At 40.0% G+C, this 27,657-nt stretch overlaps 1 protein-coding gene across 1 annotated transcript in view; it reads left to right on the top strand.

The window, feature by feature from the left end:
• Positions 1–27,657, top strand: part of LOC145413673 (UDP-glucosyltransferase 2-like) — a 195,394-nt gene that overhangs the window by 154,681 nt on the left and 13,056 nt on the right. The window lies entirely within an intron of this gene.

Below are 27,657 nucleotides of genomic sequence, written 5' to 3'. Positions count from 1 at the left end.
TTGTACTAGCTCGTGTTCGCGCTGTTGTCACTCGTATTCGTGCTGTTCTCGCTCTTGTACTAGCTCGTGTTCGCGCTGTTGTCACTCGTATTTGCGCTGTTCTCGCTCACGTTCATGTTGTTCGCGCTCGTATTCGCGTTGTTCTCGCTCACGTTCACGAGCATCATTCTCGCGCTGCTGCTCCTGATTATGCCATGAGAGTATATACTCTTTAATTTCGGTTGGGTCCAAAAGACCCATTTCTTTGGCTTCCTGTAAAAATACAGTGGTAGCCATGGCGCTAATTTATTAAGCAAACCGAAACTGAGTACTGACTGCTTCGCAAACGAATGCTAATAACACAAATAAAGAATACAGACACAAGCTAGTGGTGACCAGTCTTATCTAGTTAACTGGCAAAGATTAAAGCAAAAATGCAAATAACTGAGAACTCAATAATTAACACAATGGGTACGGCGGCTACCCAGGAGTGAATAAAATCGTCTGGCGTTACCAAAAATAAAACTAAATAGAGTTAAATACTCTATGGATTAATAAAGCAAAAATTGACTTGCTAAATTAACAGTAACCACCAGCAAACTTGTGCCTATAAACTTTAATGATAAATTCCTAAATATGAACGAGTGAGTACTATCTCGTGAATAGCTTTAGAGCTAGGAGTTAATATCCTGGCGAGGTCGCCAATTGTCACGGGGCTTTTTAAGATAACACGGGGTTTTTGAAATAAATGCTAAATATTATTTTAATTGATAATAATATTTAATAATACTGACGAGCAAGGACAATGATTGTCTTACTAAATCAAGCAACGATTACTTTACGCTGGCCTGCTTCGCACGATTCTCTAAGAACGAGAATTTATAAACTTTCTCAACAGTACACAGCAGAGACTAATTACTCAATTGCTCTTACTGTTAGCCTCTGGAGAAAGTTACTTCACCCCTGACAATATATAATACTAATAATAATATCAGGCTCTTGCTGGTGCTTAACTCCTAGGAGGCACAACGGATTTTAAGTGTAATACAAGACTGGCCTAAGTACCAGTTATGAATAGCAAGACGTTTATGCAAGCTAGGAGCTATATGGAAAATAAGCTTAATTGTGGAGAAATGAAACAAGAGTTTACTTTACATTAAGCTCAAGAAAAAGTACTGTTAAATTTATTGATTACGAAATAAATTTAACGTTACAATTCAAAATCAAATTAATGAGATCGCAATCACTCACTCACTCGAGCTAAATCCTTACGCCTAGGAAAAAACACCTTAATTAAACTCTTAAACCTAGGAAAATACAAAAAGGAAATACTGGTCGATGAATGCTGTGTATCACCAAGGTGGGAGCACTGGAGATTCTTGTGGTCTAGTGGAGTCTGGGTACTAGCGACCTCTCACACTGCTGGAGCACAGGACCTCTCTCCGTCACAGCAAAAACTGGACTGAATAAGTCGTGGGAAACAAAAGCGGAGCACTAGGCCGCATTTTTCTAATGGTCGAGGCAAGCAGGTGCGAACAATAAAGAAACAATAGTATCGCTCAGTAGAGCACTTAGTGACGTGCATTATATCGGACACTTTTGAAACAGTGACGAATGTTTTGAAAAGTATACCACCGAAGTGGAGAGAGAAACTGTTAACTGAGCGATACACAGTGAGTTTTCCACTAATAGTTCGTGTTTTTCACAAAAGGGAAATGTCGCGAATTTGATTCGTGACACTGATACCACTCCAGTCGGGAAGTGGCAGAGCAGTTTTAATCTTTTCCAGACAAAACACAAGCGTCTTTATGTGTTGAAGAGACACATTGCAGGCGTGTGTACAAATATAAATTTACACTCCTGACTGGGAATCGACCCCTAGACCTCTTGGACTGAGGTCAGAAGTGTAAAATTATGATAACAACAGGAGAAATGAAAGGAGCGACAGTGAGTACTATCGTATATTACATATTATATATATATATATATATATATATATATATATATATATATATATATATATTTATATATGCAAAATAACTACAAGAGAAATGAAAGGAGTGACAGTGAGTACTATCGTATATTACATCTTATATATATATATATATATATATATATATATATATATATATATATATTTTATGTTACGGAACAGAGAAAGATAATGTACACTTTAAGTGAGAATACTAAAAAACACTACTGTCCCGTAAAGTTCCAGGTTCAAAACAAAAGAGTTAAGTAAAATTACAAGTTAAAGTTTAATGCTCAAACTAACAACAAAACATTCAGGACTCCTAAGGATAATGTAATTGCAAAAAACAGGTTAAATAAATGGTTAACTGCAATAGCCTCTATTAACACGAAATTAGCAAGAGTAAATTTATCTAAGTCAGCCCTGATAAAATGAAATACCAGATAATACTCAGTGAATGCAAGATATATTATTACAGATACAAAATATTATTATTAAGGGCTGACACCCAAAACACATGAATCACAAAAACCCCACTAGGCCTAAGAATTAACACCCTACACTACACAGTACAAGAAAAAATGCAATAACAGTTATACTCAAATTACACAGCTGCTAGATGGTTGGAGACTTCCTGAGCACTCACAATAATAACAACTGTACAGGGGAGGACAGAGATGTGAACAAAATGAGGAGTAGATCTAAGTGGCAATAATGCAGAGACTGAGCTCATTATATAGGGGCCGGCAGAGCTTGATACAACTTGTAAGAAGGACGCGCAAATGAAGCCAGAGGGGACAAAGAGTTGACACACCTGCTCTGAACAACAGAAAGAACGACTTACTCTACTATAAGGGAGGAGGGGGGGAGTGAGATAGAACACGCTCGTGATCAAACATGCAGCATACTGTACGTTAGAATTACACAAAGGATGATGAAATCATAGGCTATGTAACAATATATATATATATATATATATATATATATATATATATATATAAGGTACCGTCTTAGATGGCGCGGACCATGGGACCCCCTACAGATATATAGGGCTCCACCGAATATAACGAATAAGGTGGTAGAAAACATTACATCTCACCAGAAACTATGTGGCAGGGAGGTGAGATTATCTGTCACAATCCTCCCAGCCAAACATGAGTTATATTCCAAAGTATTTGACGGGCGTTCCTGTTGGATCATCGTCTATTAAGGGTCCAACTGCATTGCCTCCTGTGCTTATGGGCAGTGTGCCACCGAAGGTGAGTAAGCACTGTGTTGACAAGATAGAGACTGGGATATTAAACACTCTTAAATCCATGAAGATCTATGCATACAATGTAAGAAGCCTCGCTGAAGATTACAAACTTGATAGCTTAATAGCTGAACTGGAAAACATTAGTTGGGATATTATGGGTTTGAGTGAGACCCACAGAAAAGAAGAAAAAGTAATTCAGCTAAATGACAGTGGCCACTTATTTTACCACAGAGGAAGGGAAAATGAAAGAGTTAGTGGTGTAGGATTTATAATTAACAGAAATCTTGCAGACGACATTGTTAAACTTAGCACTGCATCTCACAGAGCAGCAGTGCATCTGACAGAACAGCAGTGGTTGTAATTAGACTGTGCAAAAAATATACCTTGAAAGTGATATAAGTATATGTACCAACTTCTCAGAGCTCAGATGAAGAAATTGAAACATTCTATGATGACATCTCCCAGATTATGGAAGAAGAAAAGACCACCTATACTATACTCATGGGAGACTTCAATGCAAAAGTTGGAAAATCAAAAAATGGAGAAGCATGTATGGGAAAATTTGGGGTGTGAGAAAGGAACGAAAGAGGAGAAATGTTGGTAAACTTTGCAGAAATGTTTAACATGAGAATAATGAACACATTCTTTCACAAAAGAACAGGAAGAAAGTGGACCTGGAGAAGCCCAAATGGAGAAACAAAGAATGTAATCGACTTCATTATAGCAAATAAGAATAACACAATCACAAATGTCACCGTTGTCAACAAAGTAAATATTGGAAGTGACCATAGAATGGTGGGTTGCACAGCAAGATTCAGTTTCAAAAGTGAAAGAAAGATGATTAAAGACAAAAAGATATGCCCAATAAAAGTCAGCGAAAACAAAGCAGCTTTTCAGTTGGAAATAAGGAACAGATTTCAGGCTCTCAATAATGCTGAATGTGACATTGATGAGCTGAATGACAAACTAACAAAAGTGCTAAAAGAATCAGCGGAGGTAGTAGGAAAACCTAATACAACCAAAGCCGGGAAGTATTCAGAGAAGACACTTGAGCCTATGAAAAAAAGAAAAATAATGAAAGTAAAAACAAAGAAAGATGAAATGGAACCAGCGGAATTAAACAAGCTTATCAACAAAAGATAAAGAGAAGAAAAAAGAAAGAGAAACATGGATCAAATCAAAGAAATCATCAAAAAAGGACAAAGTCTGAAACAGGTCCGAAATAAAATGGCATTTGGAAAGCAACAAATTACACCACTAAAAGACAAAAACGGTGAAGCCATTAAATGCAGAGATATGATGCTGAAGAGAGTTGAAGAATTTTACAAAGAACTGTATGCATCAAAGACAGTAGTACCAATAGCTAACTTTTCTGTTGACACAAGTGAAATACTTGAGGTAACACCAGACGAAGTAAATATTTCTCTTAAAAATATGAAATGAGGGAAGGCTCCGGGAGAAGATGGAATAGTAGCAGATTTACTGTTGGATGCAGGAGCAGAAGTACAAAATAGGCTTGCTCACCTATTTACGCAATGTATAAAACAGAAGAAAATTCCCAAAACATGGTGTAATGCAATTGTTATTCTACTTTATAAAAAAAGGCGACTCAAAAGACCTTAGTAACTATAGACCCATTAGCTTGCTATCAGTCATTTACAAACTTTTCACTAAAGTCCTTACAAACAGAATAGCTACAAATTTGGAGGAAAACCAACCTCGTGAACAGGCAGGATTCCGAAGCGGGTACTCGACTACTGATCATCTGCACACAATGAATCAGCTAATTGAGAAAACTACATAATATAACAAGCCAATGTGCTTAGATTTTGTAGATTATGAAAAGGCTTTCGACTCAGTGGAGCACATAGCAATTATAAATTCATTGCGAGAACAAGGAGTGAATGAGAACATTGTAAAACTGCTCGAAAATATATATAAAGAGGGAACTGCTACAGTTAAATTACATAAGGACTCAGAAAAAATTGAGATTGAGAACGGCGTGCGTCAGGGAGATACAATTTCACCGAAGTTATTTACAGCATGCCTAGAAAGTATTTTCAGAAAGCTAGACTGGGAAAACAAAGGAGTAAACATAGATGAAGAAAAGCTAAACCATTTAAGATTTGCAGATGACATTGTCCTAATCTCAGAAACAGCAGAGACATTGCAAGAAATGTTAAATGACCTGAACAGAGAAAGTCTCAAAGTAAGGCTAAAGATGAACCGGAGTAAAACTAAAGTAATGTTTAATCCTCAAACACCAAAGAGCGTCATAAGAATAAGTGGAGAAATTCTTGAAGAAGTTGAGAAGTACAATTACCTGGGACAAATACTAAAATTAAGGAAAGATAATGATAGCGAAATAAAAAGACGCATTACAATTGGATGGAAAGCTTTCGGTAAACATAGAGACATTATGAAAAATAGCTTGCCAGTTTGTATGAAACGAAAAGTATATAACGAATGTATAATTCCAGCTATGACATATGGTTGTGAGACTTGGAAACTGACCAAATCGATGGAATATAAATTAATTCGTTCTCAGAGAGCAATGGAAAGGTCAGTGTTGGGAATATCTTTAAGAGACAGGAAAAGATCAACTTGGGTGAGACAGCAGACTAAAGTTAAAGATATTATAGAAGTTATAAAAGAACAGAAATGGAGGTGGGCAGGCCATGTAGCAAGTATAAGGATAAGAGATGGAGCAAGAGGTTGACTGACTGGACACCAAGAGATGGTAAGCGTAGCAGAAAAAGGCCAGACAGGAGGTGGAGGGATGAGATAGAGAAATTTGCAGGGAAAACGTGGCAGAGATTGGCTCAGTCAAGGAATTCGTGGAGAAGGTTGGTGGAGGCTTTTGTTCAGCATTGGACATGTAGTGGCTGTGATGATGATTATGATGATATATATATATATATATATATATATATATATATATATATATATATATATATATATATAAAATAACTACAGGAGAAATGAAAGGAGCGACAGTGAGTACTTTCGTATATTACATCTTAAGACAGAGTGAGACAGAAACGTAAAGGGTAGACGTCTTTTATGCACACCCGCAGCAGGAAGTGGCACACAGAACAAAGGATGACCTGAATTTTTACCTGCGGCTTAACTTATGGTCACCTGCAGCAGGGAGTGGTACACAACAAAGGATGATCTATCTATCTATCTATTGCCAGATGCCTCAATCCCGTTCTGGATGGCCATAAACAAATCGCCTCCACGTCGCCCTATCCCCTGCCATTTCACTGCCCCATTCCCAACTCACCTCCCCCCCTCTCTCATATACCTCTCCACCCCATCCCTCCATCTCATCCTCAGCCTCCCCCTTCCTCTTCCCCCCTCCACCTCACTTACATACACTCTCTTCGTCAGTCTTTCACCCTCCATCCTCTCCACATGGCCAAACCACCTCAGTGTATTCCTCCTAACGCTTCCTATCACATCCACATCCACACCACAACGCTGCTTTATATTCTCATTTGTCAGCCTGTCTCTCCATGTGACTCCCCAGGCTCCTCTTAAATAACTCATTTCCATTGCTCTCACTCTTGACTTGTGCCCTTCCAGCAACGTCCAAGCTTCACTTCCATATGTTAGAGTTGGTATCACAATACTGTCATATAGTAACTTTTTCATTTCCATGCTCACTTCCCTGTTTCTTATCACTGCTTTCAAAGAACCAGCAACCTTTCTTCCCTGCTGTACCCTTTCAAGCACTTCACCCTCCAAACCTCCATCCTTACTCATCACACTACCCAAGTACTTAAACATACTCACATTTTCCTATTCCTCACCATCCAAACCTCGCTGTACTTTCACTGACTTCACCTCTCTCAAAGACCGTCACTTTTCTCTTCCCTATATTCACCTTTAGATTCAGTTTCTTACAAACTCTCCCAAACTCATCCACCAAGCCTTTCAGCTCTCCTTCGTCTTCATTCAACAACACAGTATCATCTGGAAACAACAGTACAGGAAGTTTCCAAACACTATCCTCTCTCACAAGGGCCACTCCAACATCCACTACCCTACCTTGTACCTCTTTTATTACCCCATCCATGTACAGATTAAACAACCATGGAGACATGACACATCCCCGTTTCAACCCAACCTTCAAAGAGAAAAATTCACTCAGTTCACCATCCACACGCACTGCAGCCTTAGCACCATTATGCATACTCTTCACAGCATTCAACAACTTCCCATCTACTCCATATATTCTTAATACTTTCCATACACTTTTCCTATTATACTAAGAAGACAAATGCCCTTGTGATTACCACACACTTCTTTTTCCCCTTTTCCTTAGTACAAGGGAATAATAATTCCTGACTTCCAATCCTCCGGGACTCTACCTTCCTCCCAGGCCAATATGCACATTTTCCACATCCATTCTACTACTGTCTCTCCCCCATACTTCAGCATTTCACCACACACTCCATCAATTCCTGGGGCTTTCCCCAATTTAACTTTATTCATTGCTTCCACAACTTCTATCCTACTGATTTCTTCCTGTCTTCTCACCTCCCTCCTCCTCCCAGCCATTCCCCAGCCACTTATACTCGCACTACTTCCATCCTCTATGTTCAACAGTTCCTTAAAATGTTCTCTCCATCTGCTCACTTTTTCTCCCTTCTCCACTAGTAATCTACCATTTTTATCTTTCACTCCCCTGCTAACTTCACTTCCACCCTGTCTTACTCTTTTCACCTCTTTCCAGAACATTTTCTTACAGTCCCTCCACTTTACACTCAAATTCCTTCCAAATTCCTCATCTGCTCTCTTCTTACTCTCTCTTACTAATCTTTTCACCTCTCTCTTTCTTTCTACATATAACTCTCTCTTCCGCCTCTCAACTTCTTCCAAGCCCCTATTTCTCATCCATTCATTGTATACTTTCTTCTTTTGTGCCACAGCCTGTCTCACCTCTTCATTCCACCACGCTGTTCCTTGCACACCCCTCGGTCTTCTCTTCATCCCACACACCACATCACATGCTGCACATATTTCTTCTGTAAATATCCTTGGCACACCTTGCACGTCCCCCATCTGCTCCAATTCATATTTGCCCAATCGTTCCTCCACTTCTCTCTTATACTCTGCCTTTTTCTCATCCTCTTGTAACCTTTCCACTCTCCTTACAAATACTCCTTCTTCCCATCCCTCCCTTCTTCTATTTCTCCATCCTAACTGGACCTTGATTCTGGCCACCACCAAGTTGTGGTCAGAAAGGATGACCTGAATGTAAAAATGGACGATGCACAGAACAATAGGTACCTTTCTTTCTTTTTTTCTTTTTCTTCCTTTGGGAAGCACCTGACAAGGGAGGGGGAGGAGGAGGGGAGGAAGAGGGAGGGGGAGGGGGAAGGAGGGGGAAGGTGGGAGGGAAGAGGGAGGAGGGAGGAGGAGGAGGAGGGGATAAATATTGCAGCTTATCTTAAGACCTAGAAGATTAATGCTAGGTGTGTCCCACACAGGTGTGACTACACTACCAGGAGACGACAGGGAACAATCAATTGTTAGTCTCGAGGGATACTGCTTCAAAAATAATTCAGTTAACAATTTATCACACTTAAAATGACCATAGCTCATGTTGACATTCTTCATAAGTGCCAGAAATTAGGCAAGATTCTATTACATTTCTTTCATCTAAGCTTTTTGATCTTGCTAGAATTGTAGAGCCTGCCGTCAGTATGGTGATCATTGAATGCTTTGTGACGAAATAAACCATTAATCTGTTGGGCTGTCCTTATACTGTATTTATGTTGTGAGATTCTAGTTTCCAAATGTTTTCCAGATTGTCCTATGTGAAATTTGTTACAGCTTTTACACGGATTCTTTATACAACGCCTGAATTACTGCATGGGCTGTTCTTGATGATTTGTGTGTGTGTGTGTGTGTGTGTGTGTGTGTGTGTGTGTGTGTGTGTGTGTGTGTGTGTGTGTGTTCTTACCTACCTAATTGTTCTTACCTAATTGTATCTTTACAGGAATGAGTCAAGCTCGTACTGTCCCGTGTCTTAAACCATATTTATCGTACACACACACAATATATGGAGAAGACACAGAAATTTAAAAAAAGGAGGAATTATAATATTAACTAAGAAAAATTTAAAAGTCAAGGAAATAAAACTAGATATACCATCACAAGTAGAACTGATTGCAGTAGAGATCGACACATCTGAAGGTAAAGTAATTGTAGCCAATTTGTACATGCCACCCAGATCAAACACATGGGAAAGAGACGAATATGAGGACCTGGTAGAGAGTACAATTCAGAGTATAAGATCATTGCTACATAAAATGGAAGAGAAATCGGAAAGAATTATACTAACTGGGGACTTCAATACAAATATAAATTGGAATACTCTAGATATAAATAGCCAAGAAAGCTGTTGGGACCAAAAGCTCCTGGATCTCGTACAAGAGTTTTTCTTAACGCAACATGTGAGGGAAAACACCAGAAAAAGAGGACTTGATGTACCTTCAGTGCTAGATCTAATATTTACTAGGCAAGAAAATGATATTGACAGTTTAATATATCACCCTCCACTCGGCAAAAGCCATCATGCAGTACTAAATTATAACTTCAGGATAGCATATGACATAGTAAACAGCAATGACAGTTACAAAAAGAGCCTAAACTATAAAAAGGGAAATTATCAAGACCTAAAGAAGTATTTCTTAGAAGTTGATTGGGAAAATGAGCTTAGAGGACAAGATTTAAATGCTGTATATAAAAAATTTTGTGAATTTTATGAAATAGGAGTCCAGAAGTACATCCCACAGCACAAAGAAGCAGATAAGAAAATACAGAAATGGTTCAATACAGAATGTAAAAAATCAAAAGAAACAAGAGATTTGTTGTGGAATAGATACAGAAGACACAATAGTGAAAGGGCATATAATAATTACAAACAGGCAAGAAACGACTATACAAGAATAAGGAGGTAAGCCCAAAAACAGTTTGAGGAGGATATAATAAAAGTAGTGATCAACCAAAGCTGTTTTACAGCTATATCAGAAGCAAAACCAAAGTAAAAGATATAATACAATCCATTACGGACGAGGGAATCACTTATACACAAGAGAAAGATATTTGTGAAGCACTAAATAAGAATTTCCAATTAGTTTTTACAGAAGAAAAAAATTTTTGGAGGGAGTATGTGGAACACGCATGTCCACACATAGTACCAGATATACAAATAGCAGAAAAAGTAATACAGGAGGAGTTAAGTAGATTAGACAGAGGAAAAGCAAGTGGTCCTGATGAAAGTTCATGTTGGGTATTACGAGAATGTGCAAAGGAGTTAAGTAAACCATTATTTTTAATTTTCAAGAAATCCTTGAGTCAAGGTAAACTGCCTGATATTTGGAAAAAAGCAAATATTGTCCCCTTATTCAAGAAAGGAAACAGATAAAATCCACTCAACTACCGACCAGTATACTGACCAGTGTTGTAAGCAAGGTATTAGAAAAGCTTATAAGAAAAGCTTGGGTAAATCATCTAGAAGAACACAGTATGATAACAGAAAGACAGTTTGGCTTCAGAAAAGGAAAATCATATGTTACTAATCTGTTGAGCTACTATGACAGAGTAACAAACACAGTACAGGAAAGAGAAGGATGGGTGGACAGTATCTATTTAGATTTCAAGAAAGCTTTTGACACAGTACCACACCAAAGACTTTTATGGAAACTGTACCATCAAGGAGGAATTCGAGGCAAACTGTTTTGTTGGATGCAAGACTTTCTCATAAAAAGAGAAATGAGGACAGTACTAAGAGGAAACTACTCATCATGGAAAGAAGTGACTAGTGGAGTACCACAGGGTTCAGTGCTGGCACTGTGTGTGTGTGTGTGTGTGTGTGTGTGTGTATGTGTGTGTGTGTGTGTGTGTGTGTGTGTGTGTGTGTGTGTGTGTGTGTGTGTGTGTGTGTGTGTACATTAAGTTTCTTCGGTATGTGAACATCAAGAAAATTTTCATGGAAGGGGAGGACAAGGGTTCTTTGAATATTCTGGCGGTCTGGCTTATTAGTTTTCCCTTCAAGGAATCGTTTCTTGGCTGTAATGTGGCACTGTGTTAGTATACTCTGTGGATATTTTAGCTTCTTCCTAATGCTCTGAATCATTTTTTAGTTCATCATCAAAAAATTCTGGGTCTGAAACTCTATATGCTCTTACGTACATGGATATGAACACAGATCTTTTTTCATTAATGTGATGGTTTGAATAATACTGCACATATGAGCTAGTATTTGTAGGTTTTCTGTATACCTTAGTCTTCAAAACATTTTGGTCCGTGACACATTTTGGTCCGTGATAACTTTTTTATCTATCTATCTATCTATTGCCAGACGCCTCAACCCCGTTTGGGGTGGCCACAAACAAATCGCCTCCACGTCGTCCTGTCCCCCACCATTTCACTGCCCTGCTCACAACTCACACACCCCTCTCTCATATACCTCTCCACCCCATCCCTCCATCTCATTCTCGGCCTCCCCCTCCCTCTTCCCCCCTCCACCTCACTGACATACACTCTCTTCGTCAGTCTTTCACCCTCCATCCTCTCCACATGGCCAAACCACCTCAGTGTGTTCCTCATAACACTTCCTATCACATCTACATCCACACCACAACGCTCCTTTATATCCTCATTCGTCAGCCTGTCTCTCCATGTGACTCCCCAGGCTCCTCTTAAATAACTCATTTCCACTGCTCTCACTCTTGACTTGTGTCCTTCCAACAACGTTCAAGCTTCACTTCCATACTTTAGAGTTGGTATCACAATACTTTCATGTAGTAACTTTTTCATTTCCATGCTCATTTCCCTGTTTCTTCTCACTGCTTTCAAAGAACCAGCAACCTTTCTTCCCTGCTGTACCCTTTCACGCACTTCACCCTCCAAACCTCCATCCTTATTCATCACACTACCCAAGTACTTAAACGTACTCACATTTTCCAATTCCTCACCATCCAATCTCGCTGTACATTCACTGACTTCATCTCTCTCAAAGACCATCACTTTACCCTTCCCTACACTCACCTTTAGATTCCGTTTCTTGCACATTCTCCCAAACTCATCCACCAAGCCTTGCAGCTCCCCTTCGTCTTCACTCAACAACACAGTATCATCTGCAAACAACAGTACAGGGAGTTTCCGAACACTATCCTCCCTCACCAGGGCCACTCCAACATCCACTACCCTACCTTGTACCTCTTTTATTACCCCATCCATGAACAGATTGAACAACCATGGAGACATGATACATCCCTGTTTCAACCCAACCTCCAAAGAGAAAAATTCATTTAGTTCACCATCCACACGCACTGAAGCCTTAGCACCATCATACATAATTTTCACAGCATTCAACAACTTTCCATCTACTCTATATATTCTTAATACTCTCCACAATCCTTGTCTATCCACCCTATGCTTTCTCCAAATCCATGAAAGCCGCATACAACTTCTTTCCCTTCTCTAGAAACTTTTCCACTAAAGATCTAAGAATGAATATCTGATCTACACAACCTCTTCCCTTCCTAAATCCTCCCTGTTCTTCTCCAACTAATTCCTCTGTTCTTTCTCTAACTCTGTCAATAAATATCCTACCATACACTTTTCCTATTATACTAAGAAGACAAATGCCCCTATGATTACCACACACTTCTTTTTCCCCTTTTCCTTTGTACAAGGGAATAATTATACCTGATTTCCAATCCTCCAAGACTCTACCTTCCTCCCAGGCCAATCTGCACATCTTCCACATCCATTCTACCACTATGTCTCCTCCATGCTTCAGCATTTCACCACACACTCCATCAATTCCTGGGGCTTTCCCCAATTTAATTTTCTTCATTGCTTCCACAACTTTTACATCCAAAAATGGCGATTCATTATCCATTTCCATCTCATGAGTAAACTTAATCGATTGAACAACGAATCTACTTTCAGGAGAAAATCATCAATGGGAAGACTATTAGGCCAGAAGCACAGGATATTATCAACGTATCATAGCCAAACTATGTTTTGCTCCTTAACATAAGAACATAAGAAGAGAGGCTAACTGCAGTAGGCCGGTTGGCCCATGCTAGGCAGCTCCTAGAAAAGTAACTGAACTACTAGAATGAGATAATGATAGCAAAGAAGAAGGCTCTCCCCCGCCCTCCAAACCCTCCAGCCGAAGCCGGCAGGAAAAAGTCAGAAAGAACTCCACGCATATAGAAAAACTGGCATGGACATTTTATAGGAGAGTGTGAAAGGAGAATAGAGACTATATTAGTGTAACCTGAAAAGGAAAATTTATGAATTAGTATTGGTTATAAGATTTTTTTTTTCTATACCCACCCCTTCTTTGTCAAATGTTTATCTAACCTATGCTTGAAACTCTCAATGGAAAAGGCAGCAACTACTAGGTAGATTATTCCAGTCGTCTACTTCTCTATTAACAAACCAATTTCTACCTATTTCCTTACTGAAACGGAATTTTTCTTGTTTGAAACTATTACTTCTAGTTCTATCCTGTATGCTCACTTTAAGTGCCTTGCTTATATCTCCCTTATTTATACCCTTCATCCACTTAAAAAACCCTGTTAAGTCTCCCCTTACTCTACGCCTCTCTAGCGAATGCAGACTTAGTCTTTTCAGTCTGTCTTCATATGACAGGTTCCGAACGTCATTTATCATTTTTGTCATTCATCTCAGTACATTTTCTAACGAGTTAATATCCATTCTATAATAAGGACACCAAGATTGCACTGCGGAGTCTAAATGTGGCCTTACTAATGCTATATAAAGTTCCAGTATTACTTTTGATGACCTATTGCTCACGCTTCTCGAAATATATCCTAAAACCCTATTTGCTTTATTTCTCGCATTAATACACTGTTGCCTTGGTTTAAGGTCGTTACTAACAATATCTCCTAGATCCCTCTCGCATTCCGATTTGCTAATTTCTTTGTTATCTAAGCTGTATTTAGTGTCTCCAATGGTCTTGCCTACGTTAAGTACTTTACATTTTTCAACGTTAAATTCCATTTGCCAAGTTTTAGACCATTTGGACAATGTATCAAGGTCTTTTTGTAAGTTATGGCAATCGTCAGTCGAGTTAATGATACGCCCTATTTTTGTATCGTCGGCAAATTTGCTGATGCTGCTAGTGACTCCTAAGTCTAGATCATATATATATATATATATATATATATATATATATATATATATATATATATATATATACAATAAATAATAAGGGACTGAGTACTGAACTCTTGGTACACTGCTAGTTACTAATCCCCAATCCAACTTGTTCCATTTATTAATACTCTGTGCTTTCGTCCTTTCAGTCAGGATTCTATCCATTCTAAGATATCACCGTCTATACCGTGTGCTCGAACCTTTCTAACTAACCTTTCGTGTGGGACCCTATCAAAAGCTTTGCTAAAGTCCAGATAAATAACATCGTAAGCTTTATCGCTATCTACTGCCTCATAGACCTCCGAGTAGAATGACAAGAAGTTTGTGAAGCAGGATCGTCCTTGCCTGAATCTGTGGTGGCTTTCGTTTATAAGATTAAATATAAGTGTTCTCTAATCTTATTTGCCAAAATTGACTTGAACATTTTTCCTACTATTGACGTTAGCCTTATCGGACAATAATTCGACGCAGGTGATTTATCACCCGTTTTAAGATGGGCACTACCTTTGCAGTCTTCCACGCCTCTGGAACTTCTGAAATTAAAGAGTTATTGAATAACGTTAAAAAGGGCTGACATAATTCTTCTTTGGTACTTTTTATAATTTTTGTATATATATCGTCTGGACCTGGCGATTCTTGAGGTTTTAACTTATTAATTTCTTTCAATACGTCCTCCTTACTAATGGTTATTATACTAAGAATATTTTCCGCATTATCATTGTAAATATTTGCTGCCTGAGGGACCAGGTCTTGATTTTCCTTGGTGAATACTGATAAGAAATAATTATTTTATTTACGGACGTCAGTGAATGTTTCTCAAAGTATTCCATGTAAATATTTGCCAGAACTGGGGAGAGGGGATTACCCATGCCCATACCAAATTTTTGTGTGTAAAATTTGCCTTCGAAGGAAAAAGATGAGTTCACAATGCAAAATACAGAAAACCTACAAATATTAGGCCCTATGTGCAGTATTATTCAAACCATCATTTTAATGTAAAAAGATCTGTGTTCATATCCATGTACATAAGAGCATATACAATTTCAGACCCAGAATTTTTAGATGATTAACTAAAAATGACTCAGAACATTGGAAAGAAGCTAAAATATCCACAGAGTATACTAACTCAGTGTCACAATACAGCCAAGAAACGATTCCTTGAAGGGAAATCTAATAGGCCAGATCGCCAGAATATTCAAAGAACCCTTGCCCTCCCCTTCCATGAAAATTTTCTTGCTGTTATTCACATACCGAAGAAACTTAATGTACAAGTAGTATTCAAATAAGAGAACGCCATAAAAAAAAAATCATCAAGAACAGCCCATTCAGTATTACAGGCATCGTTTACAAAATCCTGGGTAAAAGCTGTAACTAATTTTACATAGGACACTCCGGAAAAAATTTGGACACTAGAATCTCACAACATAAATACAGTGTAAGGACAGACCCACAGATTAGTGGTTTATTTCATCACAAAGCATCCACTGATCATCATATTGACTGTGCAGGCTCTACGTTCTAGAAAGATCAAAAAGCTTTTTTTTTATTTTTTAAATAACAACGGAGGAAGGAAAAACAAATGAATAAAAAATAATAATCAATACACCAGATTACCGGCGTCCTTCGTCATAAAATATCTGTAATAGTTAGACTTGGACAGCTGTTGGTTGAAATTTGGAGGGAAACATCTCTAGGGAAGCGGGTTCCAGAGAGATACAGTTTGGGGAATGAAAGAATTCTGATAGGCAGAAGTTCTCCAATATGGCTGACTTACATTCCAGTCATGAGCGCTACCGGATGCCCGTGCAGCACGAGGGAAGACATGGAAAGGTGGCACCATGGACGCAACTTCGTCTGAGCATTTTGCTATAATAATATCTGTAAAATAATGCAAGGGAGGCAACATTCCTTCTTACTTCCAGGGGAGGTAATGCCAGGGTTGTTAATAATTCTAACAGCTTTGTTCTGATTTTGTCTAGTTGTTTTAATGCAACCTCTCCACATCCATTCCACAAGGGTGAGCAATATTCAAGCTGAGAACGCACATGACTCTAATAAATTATAGCTATCTACTCATCAGTGAAGAAGTTACAGACTCTGTACAACAATCCAAGTTTTTTGGAGGCGGTTATAGCAAGTGATCTAACATGAGAGGTCCATCTGAGGGCATTGTTAAGTGAGACGCCAAGAATATCAATACTTTTGGAGATGGTAATATTAGTAGCACTGAAGATAATGTACGAATCTGGCAATAACTGTCTATTTGAAAATTGTATATATTTAGTTTTACTAGCATTAAATGAGACAAGGTTGTTTTGTCCCCATTCACTGATCGTAGATAGGTCTTGATTTATGGAGATGGCTGTCCTGAGTTGAGAGGTAGAGATATTAGACTTTGTAAATGGATGTCTGAGTGTGAATGAATTGTGTAGTGTTCAGACATCTGCATAAGAGTGAATGGGATTGTGGGTGACTGATAAGAGATCATTAATATGAACCAAGAATAGGGTTGGCGCCAGAACTGACCCCGGCAGCATGCCGGCGTTAATTGAGGGAAAATTGAAATATACATCATATACTTTTACTCTTATTTTCCTGTCACTAAGATATGAATAAATCAAAGGAACAAAAGATGTTAGTCCATAGCAAGGGAATTTGGACAGCAGGGAACGGTGCCATACTCCGTCAGTACCTTTAGAAATATCAAGAGCTACTGCATGAGTTTCTCCTTGTAGATCAATTGATTGATAGACGGTATGAGTTAAGAGATTGAGTATGTCAGTGGTGGATCTTTCGTGGCGAAAACCATATTGTTGATCACTAATTAAGTTGTTGGATTCAAGATGTTTAACAATGTGCTTATTAATTATAGTTTCAAATACCTTGCCAAGAGATGTGACAGCTACTGGTCTGTAATCAGAGGGGGTCAGAGGAACTTCCTGTCTTTGGAATTGGGTGGATATTGGCTTCTTTCCATAAATTTGGGAATAAAGAAGTACGTATGCATAGTCTCAATAATTTAGCTAGAACAGAGGCAAGTTCAGGCGAACACTTTTTCAAAACAATTGGCGGAATTCCATCTGGGCCTGGAGCTTTGTTGGTAGGTAAATTGTCTAGGATAGATTTTACATATCTTGTCTGTATTTTAAGTGGGGCAATTTCGGGATAGTCAAGTTCTAGTACTGGAACATTCTGGCTGGTATCGTCTATGGTAGGGTTTCTGGCAAATGTACTGGCAAAAATATCCGCTTTCCCACGCGGGTCATTTGTAATGTTGCCATCTGAAGATTTTAGTGGGGGAATGGAAGATGACTTGTTAAAATTATTATTGAAAGAATTAAGAGTTGACCAGAATATTCTATTGTCATTAGGGTTGTTAACCCCTTAAGTCCTAATCGCATCAATTGATGCGATTTGAGCTTTATGCCAAAATGCCTAATCACATCAATTGAACAAGGCCTGTAAAAAACTGTGGAGTGCTTGCTCCACCCTGATTATGACGTACATAGCTTCAGGCCAATGAGAACTCGCCCTTGATGCAGCGTAAGGGGGGATTGGACCAACCTGGGCAGTGGGGAGACATCCCCCTCTCAGCCGCCTCCCTGCCACCCTCTACTCCACTCCCTCACGCCCTCCTTGTCCCCCATCACTCTCCCACCTCTCCACGCATCTGTATCTCTCCTCCCACAACAACCTGTGTCCCTTTCCACCCTCTCTTGCCCCTCCTCCCTCCCTGCTAGCCTCGTCCCCCCCAAGCCCCACCCCATCTCTCCATCCTTGTCCCTCACTACCCTTCCAACCCCTAACAGGCCCCCGAGTGTCAGGCCTGATGTACGTACCTACTACTTCCCAAATTTTTACACCGCACTCTGTTCATTTCTCACTTCGTACCTACCAGTTTCTGTACGTATATAGTTGGAGAATGCTGTATGTTGTACTACATACGACGCATCTTACTTTTTTTTTTTTTTATTCTCCCTACCTGCCCAGATTAGTACCTCTGAGTAGTGTCCGTCTGTGTTAGAGTTCGAAAGACTATGAGGCCTTGTAGGGCTACTTGCCGCACCTGTTTCATCTCCCAACACATACAAACACACCTGTTTTCATGGCTGGTGTGATAAATTCCAATGAAATGGAAAGTTTCCACAAGAGAATTTGGTTGTTGCCAATGATAAGTGTGATGGAGTGTAATGATAATGTGACAATTGTAATGGTAAGTGTGATACAGTGTAATGATAATGTGATAATTGTAATGGTGCGATAAATGTGTAACGAGAAGTTAGGACAGTAAAAAGAGAAATCAGAAACAAATTATTGTTTTTTTTTCCCTTTCTTATGCATCCATTTATAGCATTATTCAACTATATTTTGATGTCCTTGATGGTTATAAACATTTATATGCATCTGTGTTAATTTGGGAATGACTATGAAACCTTATATGGCTACTCCTCACACCTGTTTTATCTCCCCACACCTACATACACACCTGTTTTTATGTACTGGTATGACAAATCCCATTGAAATGGAGGGTTTCCACAAGAGAATTTGGTTGTTGCCAAAATTTTTCTCCTCAAGTACCACCAAGGCCTTGTAGACCTACTCCCCACACTAATTATCTCCCCACACCTACATACATACCTGTTTTCATGGTAGATGTTACAGAACACATTCAAGTGCTTTCTTTTCATGCGAGCTGGTTATTTCCAACCTCTGTACCTATTGGCCTACTCTCCACAGCCTACTTTATCTCCCTACAGTCTAGTAATCTCCCCACACCTACATAAGCCTGTTTTCATGGTTGGTGTGACAAAACACTTTGAAATGACCTGTTTCATTAAGAAAAATAGGTAGTTATAAAAATTTTCATGGTTTCGATTGTTTTCGAGGGATAACTATCATAAACTTCATTTGAACTTTGACACGTGATTATGCAGTAACCATTAGGTCTACGGGGGTATGGATTGTGTTGTCAGGTGTGTAAATTCTTCCTCATTAGCCAGAACACAGTCAATTTGCCCTTGGTGAAAGTTGCCAAAACACCCCCGAATTGTAGTTGTGGGAGGTATCCTGCCTGAAACAATTGTGGTCTTAAGGGGTTAAGTAGTTATGATGCTTGCTTTTGAAGAATGTTTGATTTAGTTAGATTTATTACAGTTTTTGAATGATTTCTGGCAATTTTAAATTGAGAGAGTGATTCAGATGTTCTTGATTTTAACCCGCTGCATCCCGACGACGTATGGATACGTCACCACATTTTATCACAGTAACACCCAATGACGTATCCATACGTTATGCAATTGCAAGGTCCGTCATTTGCACATTTTTCAAGTTTCACGGGTGATTTTTGGTAGGCATATGAGGGAAACCTTCCTCTACCCAACACCAGGCGAGGATAATGCCTGGCCCCACTTGACCCCCTTCTCCCCCCCGCATGCCATTTTCTTGGCAACTCACCTGTTAGCAGTGACCTGGCCAGTATAGACATGTCGCACCAAGGTCTCTCCAATGCCGAAATTCAAGGCGAAAGTGATTCCTGAGGTGGAGGACAAAGGAAGAAATAAGCCAGAGGAAGATGCAAGCAGAAGTGATGAGGTGGTAAAGTCATAAAAGAAGGTGCCATTTGTTGATGTTTTTGGTGATTGAACAATGGTTATATTGCCTATATTACTGTCTGAAAACCAATGTACTCTTGTACTACATATAAATTCGTACCAAGTAAATAAACATCTAACCAATTATGAATGTTTGAAATAGCTACCCCTCTCATAGAAAATATTTTCTCTCGAGCCTGGCCTGTGCGAACATGGTAACAAGGTAAAGGTACTCTTACTTCTACCGTATTTCTATACTCAACTGAGCACTTTCTCTCTGAATTTTCGATGTTTCTCATAAAAAGTGGAGGTTTTAGCCAAAAAAAATAAAACTTTTCCAAAATCTGCCAGGATTGGGGGGGTCACTGGTGAAAAATTTGCCGGGATGCGGCAGGTTAAGTGAGAGTTATAAGCTAATGACTTATGGGCTGTTGCTCTGGCACAATTGCCATCAAACCATTTTGGAGAGTTCGATCTTTTACTGAACTGTTCACATGGTACGAATAAATTCATACCAGCTAGTATTAAGTCACAAATGTGGGACTGCGTAGAACTGGGATCAGTAGAGAAGAATGACTGCCATGGAATGTCAGCAAGATAATTTCTTAATCCATCCCAGTTTGCCCTATCAAAGTGCCATCGGGTCACCCTGACAGGTTCAGAATGAGGAGGTGTGGGGGGGTTAATTAATGAGGCTTTGATGAGATTGTGGTCAGAGGATCCAAGTGGTGACAGTACCTCTATCCTGTATTGATCTGGATTATTTGTCAAGAATAAGTCCAAGAGATGGGTATTATGGTCAGGATTATCAGGTTTTCTGGTTGGTTGTTTTACCAGCTGGGTGAGATTAAATGATTCTGCAAAAAGCTCACACTCTAGACCAGCATCATCAGTCCTGGCAGAATGCAATAACCATTCAACGTTATGTATGTTAAAATAACCCAAAATGGTAATTTCGGTGAAAAGGGCAAGGTTACGGTTACACACCTGTGTGGATATAGAATCAAATACACTGGGTTCTGAAGAAGCACCGGGGGAGCGATAAACTACACAAATCTATTTGGTAATATTTTAACAATTTAGTTTACACAATGAGTAATCAAAACTGGATGAAGTGTAGTTTAAAATAGTGTCCATGTTTATTGGGATTTGATATAGCAACAGGTGCCACCCTTGTTACGAAAGTTTGTAAGGAGATGGTAACCGTGAAAACAAAATGGGGATATATCAGTAGAGGGTGAGATTTGTGGTTTTGTGAGGAAAAGAGCCAAAGGGGATATGGACTGAAGGAATAAATGAACTGAGTTTAAATTTGTGGTAAGGCTGCGGATGTTGGTGAAAAATAAGGCCGCACTTTCACTTCTTCACTGACGAGCATTACTGGAAATAGCAACAGTCGATGCTGGCACAGTTGCTCCATGGTGACCGGGAGGACCCTGTTCCGCCAGCCCTACCCTGCCGGTGGTGGCAATCTGAGGTACCACTTCATTTGATAGTACATTACATCGGCCATTACTAAAGAGAGTGAATAGTAGGTGTGATATGTTATGCACATGTAGTGTGATGTAGACAGTTAAAGGTAGAGGTATTAACCTGAGACGTCCCATTCACATATGAGTACGTTGCAACGTTTTGTCACAGCTAGACCCATCTACGTACCAGTATGTTGCGCAATTGCAAGGTTCATGATTTGCACAATTTTCAATTTTTGCACGTGATTTTGGGTATGTATACACAGGACACCTTCCTCTACAAGATGCCAGGCAGGGACAATGCCTTACCCACATGACCCCCCACTGCACGCCACTGTCTTAGCAATTCACTTGTTACCAGTGACCTGGCCCATAAAAACATTCAGGGCCAGAGTGATTCCTCAATCAATGACAATGTGGAGGACAAAGTTTACGTAGCATTAAAGGAAGAAACAGTCAGAAATGATGATCAGATATTGTCGCCAAAAAAGTTCAGGTATGTTGATGAGTTAGTGAGTGAAACAATTCTTATATTGCCTATATTACCGTTTGAAAACCAATATACTCTAGTACTACAGATAAATTCGTACCAAATTAATAAATAAGTACTGCTTATGAGTGGTGTGGAATAGTTACCCTCCCATAGAACTCATTTTCTTTGGAGCCAGCCTGATAGAAAACCCAGTAAGGTAAGGAGTACTGCTACCTGTATTGAGTATTTTAACCCGTCACGTCCCGAGGTTTTCCGCACCTCCGACATCCCCCAATCCCGAGGTATTTTCGAAAAAAAAATTTTTTGCTAAAACCTTCGCTTTTGGTGAGAAACATCAAAAATTCATAGAGAAATCGCTCACCTGAGGTTTAAAATACCCAATCCAGGTAGGAGTTCCTCCTTACCTGACTGGGTTTTCTAACATGCTGGCACCAAAGAAAACGAGTTCTATGGAAGGGTAACTATTTTATCCACTCATAAACGGTATTTATTTTTTTACTTAGTACGAATGTATATGTAGTATGAGAGTATATTGGTTTTCAAGCAGTAATAAAGACATTATAAGCATTGTTTCACTCACTAACTAATCACCATACCTGACCTTTTTTTGCCACATTACCTGATCATTATTTCTGGCTGTTTCTTCTTCTAATGCTATGTAAACATTGTCCTCCACATTGTCATCAATTGGGGAATCACTCTGGCCCTGAATATCTTTACTAGCCAGGTCACTGGTAACAGGTCCATTGCCGAGACAATGGCGTGAGGGAGGGAGGGGGAGGTTATGTGGTGTAAGGCATTGTCCCTGCTTGGCATCTTGTAGAGGAATAGAGGAAGGTGTCCTGTGTATACATACGAAAAATCACGCGCGAAAATTGAAAATTGTGCAAATTAGGGACCTTGCAATTGCACGACATACTGGTACGTCGCCGGGACTGGCAAATGCAAATAGTTGCAACGTACCCATACGTCGACGGGACGGGGTGGGTTAAACCTCAGGTGAGTGATTTCTCTGTGAATTTTCGATGTTTTTCACCAAAGGCGGAGGTTTAAGCCAAAAAAATTTTTTTCTCCAAAATTGGCCTCAACTTGGGGGGAGACAGTGGTGGAAAATCGGTCTGGATGTGGCAGGTTAACCCGCCGCATCCCGTTGGCGTATGGGTACATTGCAACATTTTGCATTTGCCAGTCCTGGCGACGTACTGGTACGTCGCGCAATTGCAAGGTGCATAATTTGTACAATTTTCAAATTTCGCACTTGATTTTCGGTACGTATCGTTGCTCGACCTTCCCCTACCTGCCACCAGGCGGGGACTCTCGGCGACCCCTCGCGACCAGCGCTCACCCGTGGCTCGGTCACTCACCTGTTAGCAACGGTCCTGCTCAGACATGACAAAGAGAGATGTCTCAGAGGACAAAATTCAAGCTGCCCTGGATGCCTTTACAGGCGACAGTGATTCCTCACTGGACGACAAGGTTCTTGAGAAAGATTATGCGCAGCCAGAGGAGGAGGAAACCACCAGCAGTGATGAAGGAGTCCCGTCCCCCAGGAAGCGGCAGTACGTGACTTACCGTGCTGCTAGAGAGGGGCAGCCGGCCAAAAAACCACATGCAACATCCTATGCCCAGCCCCAACGTGATGTGGAACCCGAATTTGATGACAAGGACGAGGATGAGGATGGAGCCATGGGACGTGCTGCCACGTGGTATGGACGTGAGGTAATTACTCATTGTGGCCCCGAGCACACACCACGTCGGACAAGCAGGTATGGGCCTAGTATTTTGTTTGGGGAGGTAGGAAGTGCCGTGGAGGGAGTGGGGAGTTAAAGGAAAAGTGCAAGGAGGAGTATGGAAAGTGAGAGTGGTGAGAGTGAGTCATTGCTCTCCCTAGGTAGTGTGAGGCGGCGGGGGGTATCACGTGGGCAAGTGCGGGTGCGTCCTGTATCACGTGGGGTTGTGATGGAGGGGGAAGGTGGGGAGGAACCACTCCCAAGCACGTCTTATGCTCCCCAATATCCCCAAACATGTGGGCAAGTGAGGATGCGTGAAAAATCACGTGGTGTTGTGATGGAGGGGGAAGATGGGGAGGAACCACTCCCCAGCATGTCTTATGCTCCCCAATATTCCCGAACTTCATCCTCTATGAGCTAGCATTTTGCTAAATGCCCTCGTAATGAATGTAAATAATTGAAAACATTTACAGTGGTGGAGGAAAGGTTCTATGTAAAGAAAAAAATAATAGGAAAGTGATAAAACAATTGGGTATGTTGAAATACGAGTCATAGCGAGTGCGCTTAGTAAGCAGATGTGCGCTATACTTATGCTGCATGTCATCGTAATGAATGAAAACATCTGAAAACATTTACAAACAGTAAAAATTGGTAAAATGTCAATGAAACAGAAGTATACAAGTAGAAAAAATGATATGTTGACTGATACAAGAAACTTAGCACATAGCATGTTACCACTTGGACCTAACTCGCTATGCTCGCGTGAAGGTACAATGCTTATTTTTCATATATATGTGATTGAAATTCATTTTATTGTTACTCTTATTGTTTATTAGTTCAAATTCAATAAATGTAGAGGTGTTGTTTGTTGTTTCTCTCAATATTTCCTACCATAGAAAACGTGAGTGCCTCACACGTCAATGATAGAATACAATACCTGGTGTGGGGGACCTCACGTGTTCCGACCACTTATGGACCACGGTTAGCTCTTTCTTGGTGATTTTCCTTTGTTTCTCAACAAAAGCAGAAGTTTTAGCCAAAATTTTTTTTTCCAAAATAGCTCGGGATTGGGGGGTGTCGGAGGTGCAAAAAACCTCGGGACGTGATGGGTTAAGGGAGCATGCTGGCCTACTCTCTGTGTAAGTGTATGCAGTGAAAATGTTCAGCAAAGGGGGATGGTCAGGATCAAGTCCTGAGGGCTGGTGAAACGGAAACTCCAGCTCTCCCTATCTCCAGCTTGCCATCCACCTCGGGAGTAATGCCCTGTTCGACTGGTGCTACAGTCTACTCCTTAGTAGAAATGTAATAGAATCTTGCCTAATTTCTGGCACATATGAAAGGAATGGAAACATGAGCTATGGTCATTTTAAGTGTGATAAATTGTTAACTGAATTAATTTTAAAGCAGTATCCCCCAGACTAAGGGCCGTTTTCACAGTCATCCCCAATGCAGTCTCCAACAGCCTACTCACCTCCGAACGCACGTTTTCGTTTCCACAGTCGCCCCCAACCAGCCTTCCGAGGCCTCCGGTGGGGATGGCATTTGGGACGTCCCGAACAAATTATTGGAACATTGTTGTGGGACCTGGCCTCCCCAACAGACGGTCCCGAAAGTAATAAAGTAAAGGATAGTTATATGTAACATATTTCCGTTAATATTTCAATATTAGATACCTAATGTAATAATACTGAGATAAATAACACACCCGGTATTGAGAAGAAAACTATGTTTGTGTACTTTTATGAGACTTTCTACTATGTATTCGAATATTAGACTTTCGCAGACTGGTGGAGGCTTCACAACAGACGGACCCAAAAGAAATACGAGAATCGTTGTCTAATGCATATTTTCATAAAATTTCTAATATCTGATGCCCGATTTAGCTAACACCTCGTTTAGAAGAAATAACATGTTCATGTACTAACTCTATACCCGTTAATAAATCACACCATCACTCATTATTATACATGTTACTTCTTCATGGTTATTTTTACTTAAGACTTTTTTACAATGCTCAGCATTCATCACGCTTCAGCTTACGTTCGATTTCTTAGTAGGAGTATGGTGAGGTTGCCGTTAGTTAGCTCTTCATTCCGATGACGTTTCCTATTCGTTATTTTTGCTGCCTTCTTACGAATGTCTTCACTCCTGAATATATTAGTAAGAACAGTGTGAAGTGGATTTTCCAGCTATGTTATTCATCACAATAATTACATTCCAATTTCTCAATATTCTCAACATATGGAAAGTGCTGGGCTAGGTGTCTTTTTCATGCTTTCACCACCCAGAACTACCAACCCTACCTCATCAACACACGCACATGTCCCCACATTAGTAAGCTCTCGAAAGCCATTCGGAGCGACTGTGAAACCCATAGATGCTTTTGGTTCGGGCCCGACACACGTTCGGGCCCGAAAGGTTAGGGAAGACTGTGAAAACTGTCCTAACAATTGACTGATCCCTGTCGTCTCCTGGTAGTGTAGTCACACCTGTGTGGGACACACCTAGCATTAATCCTCTAGGTCTTAAGTTAAGCTGCATTATTTATCCCCTCCTCCTCCCTCTCCCCTTCCCTCTTACCCCTCCCTCCCCCTCCCCCTTCCTCCCCTCCTCCTCCCCCTCCCTTTTGTCAGGTGCATCCCAAAGGAAGAAAAGAAAAAAATGAGAAAGAAAGGTACTATTGTTCTGTGCATCGCCTATTTTTACATTCAGGTCATCCTTTGTTGTGTACCACTCCCTTCTGCAGGTGACCATAAGTTAAGCTGCAGGTAAAAATTCAGTTCATCCTTTGTTCTGTGTGCCACTCCCTGCTGCGGGTGTGCGTAAAAGACGTCCACCCTTAACGTTTCTGTCTTACTCTGTCTGAAGATGTAATATACAAAAGTACTCACTGTCGCTCCTTTCATTTCTCCTGTGGTTATTTTGTATACATACTGTATGTTCACGGTGAAGTGAAGTTTCTACATATATATACAGGGTGTCCCTGGAGCTTTATCAAAAACTTTGAGAAATGACAGATGAGAGAATTTTAAGCAAAAAATGTTATATGAACATGTGTCCAAATCTCAACCGTTATGGAGCTACAATTACTGATGACCTTATGGGCGAAAATGGTCTCCTTCATAAGTCACCCATAAGGTCATCAGTAACTGTAGCTCCGTAACGGTTGGGATTTGGACATATGTTCATATAACATTTTTTCCTTAGAATTCCCTCCTCTATCATTTCCCAAAGTTTTTGACTTAACTTCCGGGACACTCTATATATATATATATATATATATATATATATATATATATATATATATATATATATATATATATATAAAACATCGGGTATGTGCTCGTGTATTATAAGCTGGCAGCTCTACTAAATTCACGGAATAAATAATACAATGCTGCACTTGGCGTTTACAAAACTTTAAAGTTCTCATAAGTCTTTCTAAACAAGTGGATTTCTTAAAATGAATCGCCTAAAGGCAGTATTAATCATATATAAAATGGCGCCATCGCAGACAGAAGTGAAATGTGCAAGAAACAAGCTGAGTGCAAAGCCCACATTGAGAATGAGGGATACTGTTAAGGGCAACATATGTTAGTTGTTTAGAAGTGGCTGTATCTAGTATCGTATCTAGCCTGCGCTCGGCAACAGCTTAAACTTCCTCTTCAAGACACTCTGTACCATGGGCTGTAAGATAACTTTGACCGGGCTATTAAGTCACAGAACTCATTCCGGAAATATTGAACCGTTTGCGGTTAAATTGGAATGACATTTATTCAGCCGGAAACCATACATTGTATTATATCAGGTTTCAAGTATGGTGTTCAAGTGTGTGTGTGTGTGTGTGTGTGTGTGTGTGTGTGTGTGTGACTTGGCAGTTGGGGATAAAGTTATAGTGCCGGCTGAATATCATGCCTAGAGAGAGTTGTGGTTTATTGTATTTGTCCTGTA

Source organism: Coenobita brevimanus, chromosome 97, assembly GCF_032717465.1.
Source record: "Coenobita brevimanus isolate Jiangsu-jjx chromosome 97, ASM3271746v2, whole genome shotgun sequence".
Classification (NCBI taxonomy): Eukaryota; Metazoa; Arthropoda; class Malacostraca; order Decapoda; family Coenobitidae; genus Coenobita; species Coenobita brevimanus.
Note: the sequence above shows the minus strand (reverse complement) of the source record. Positions and strands in the feature narration are given on the sequence as shown.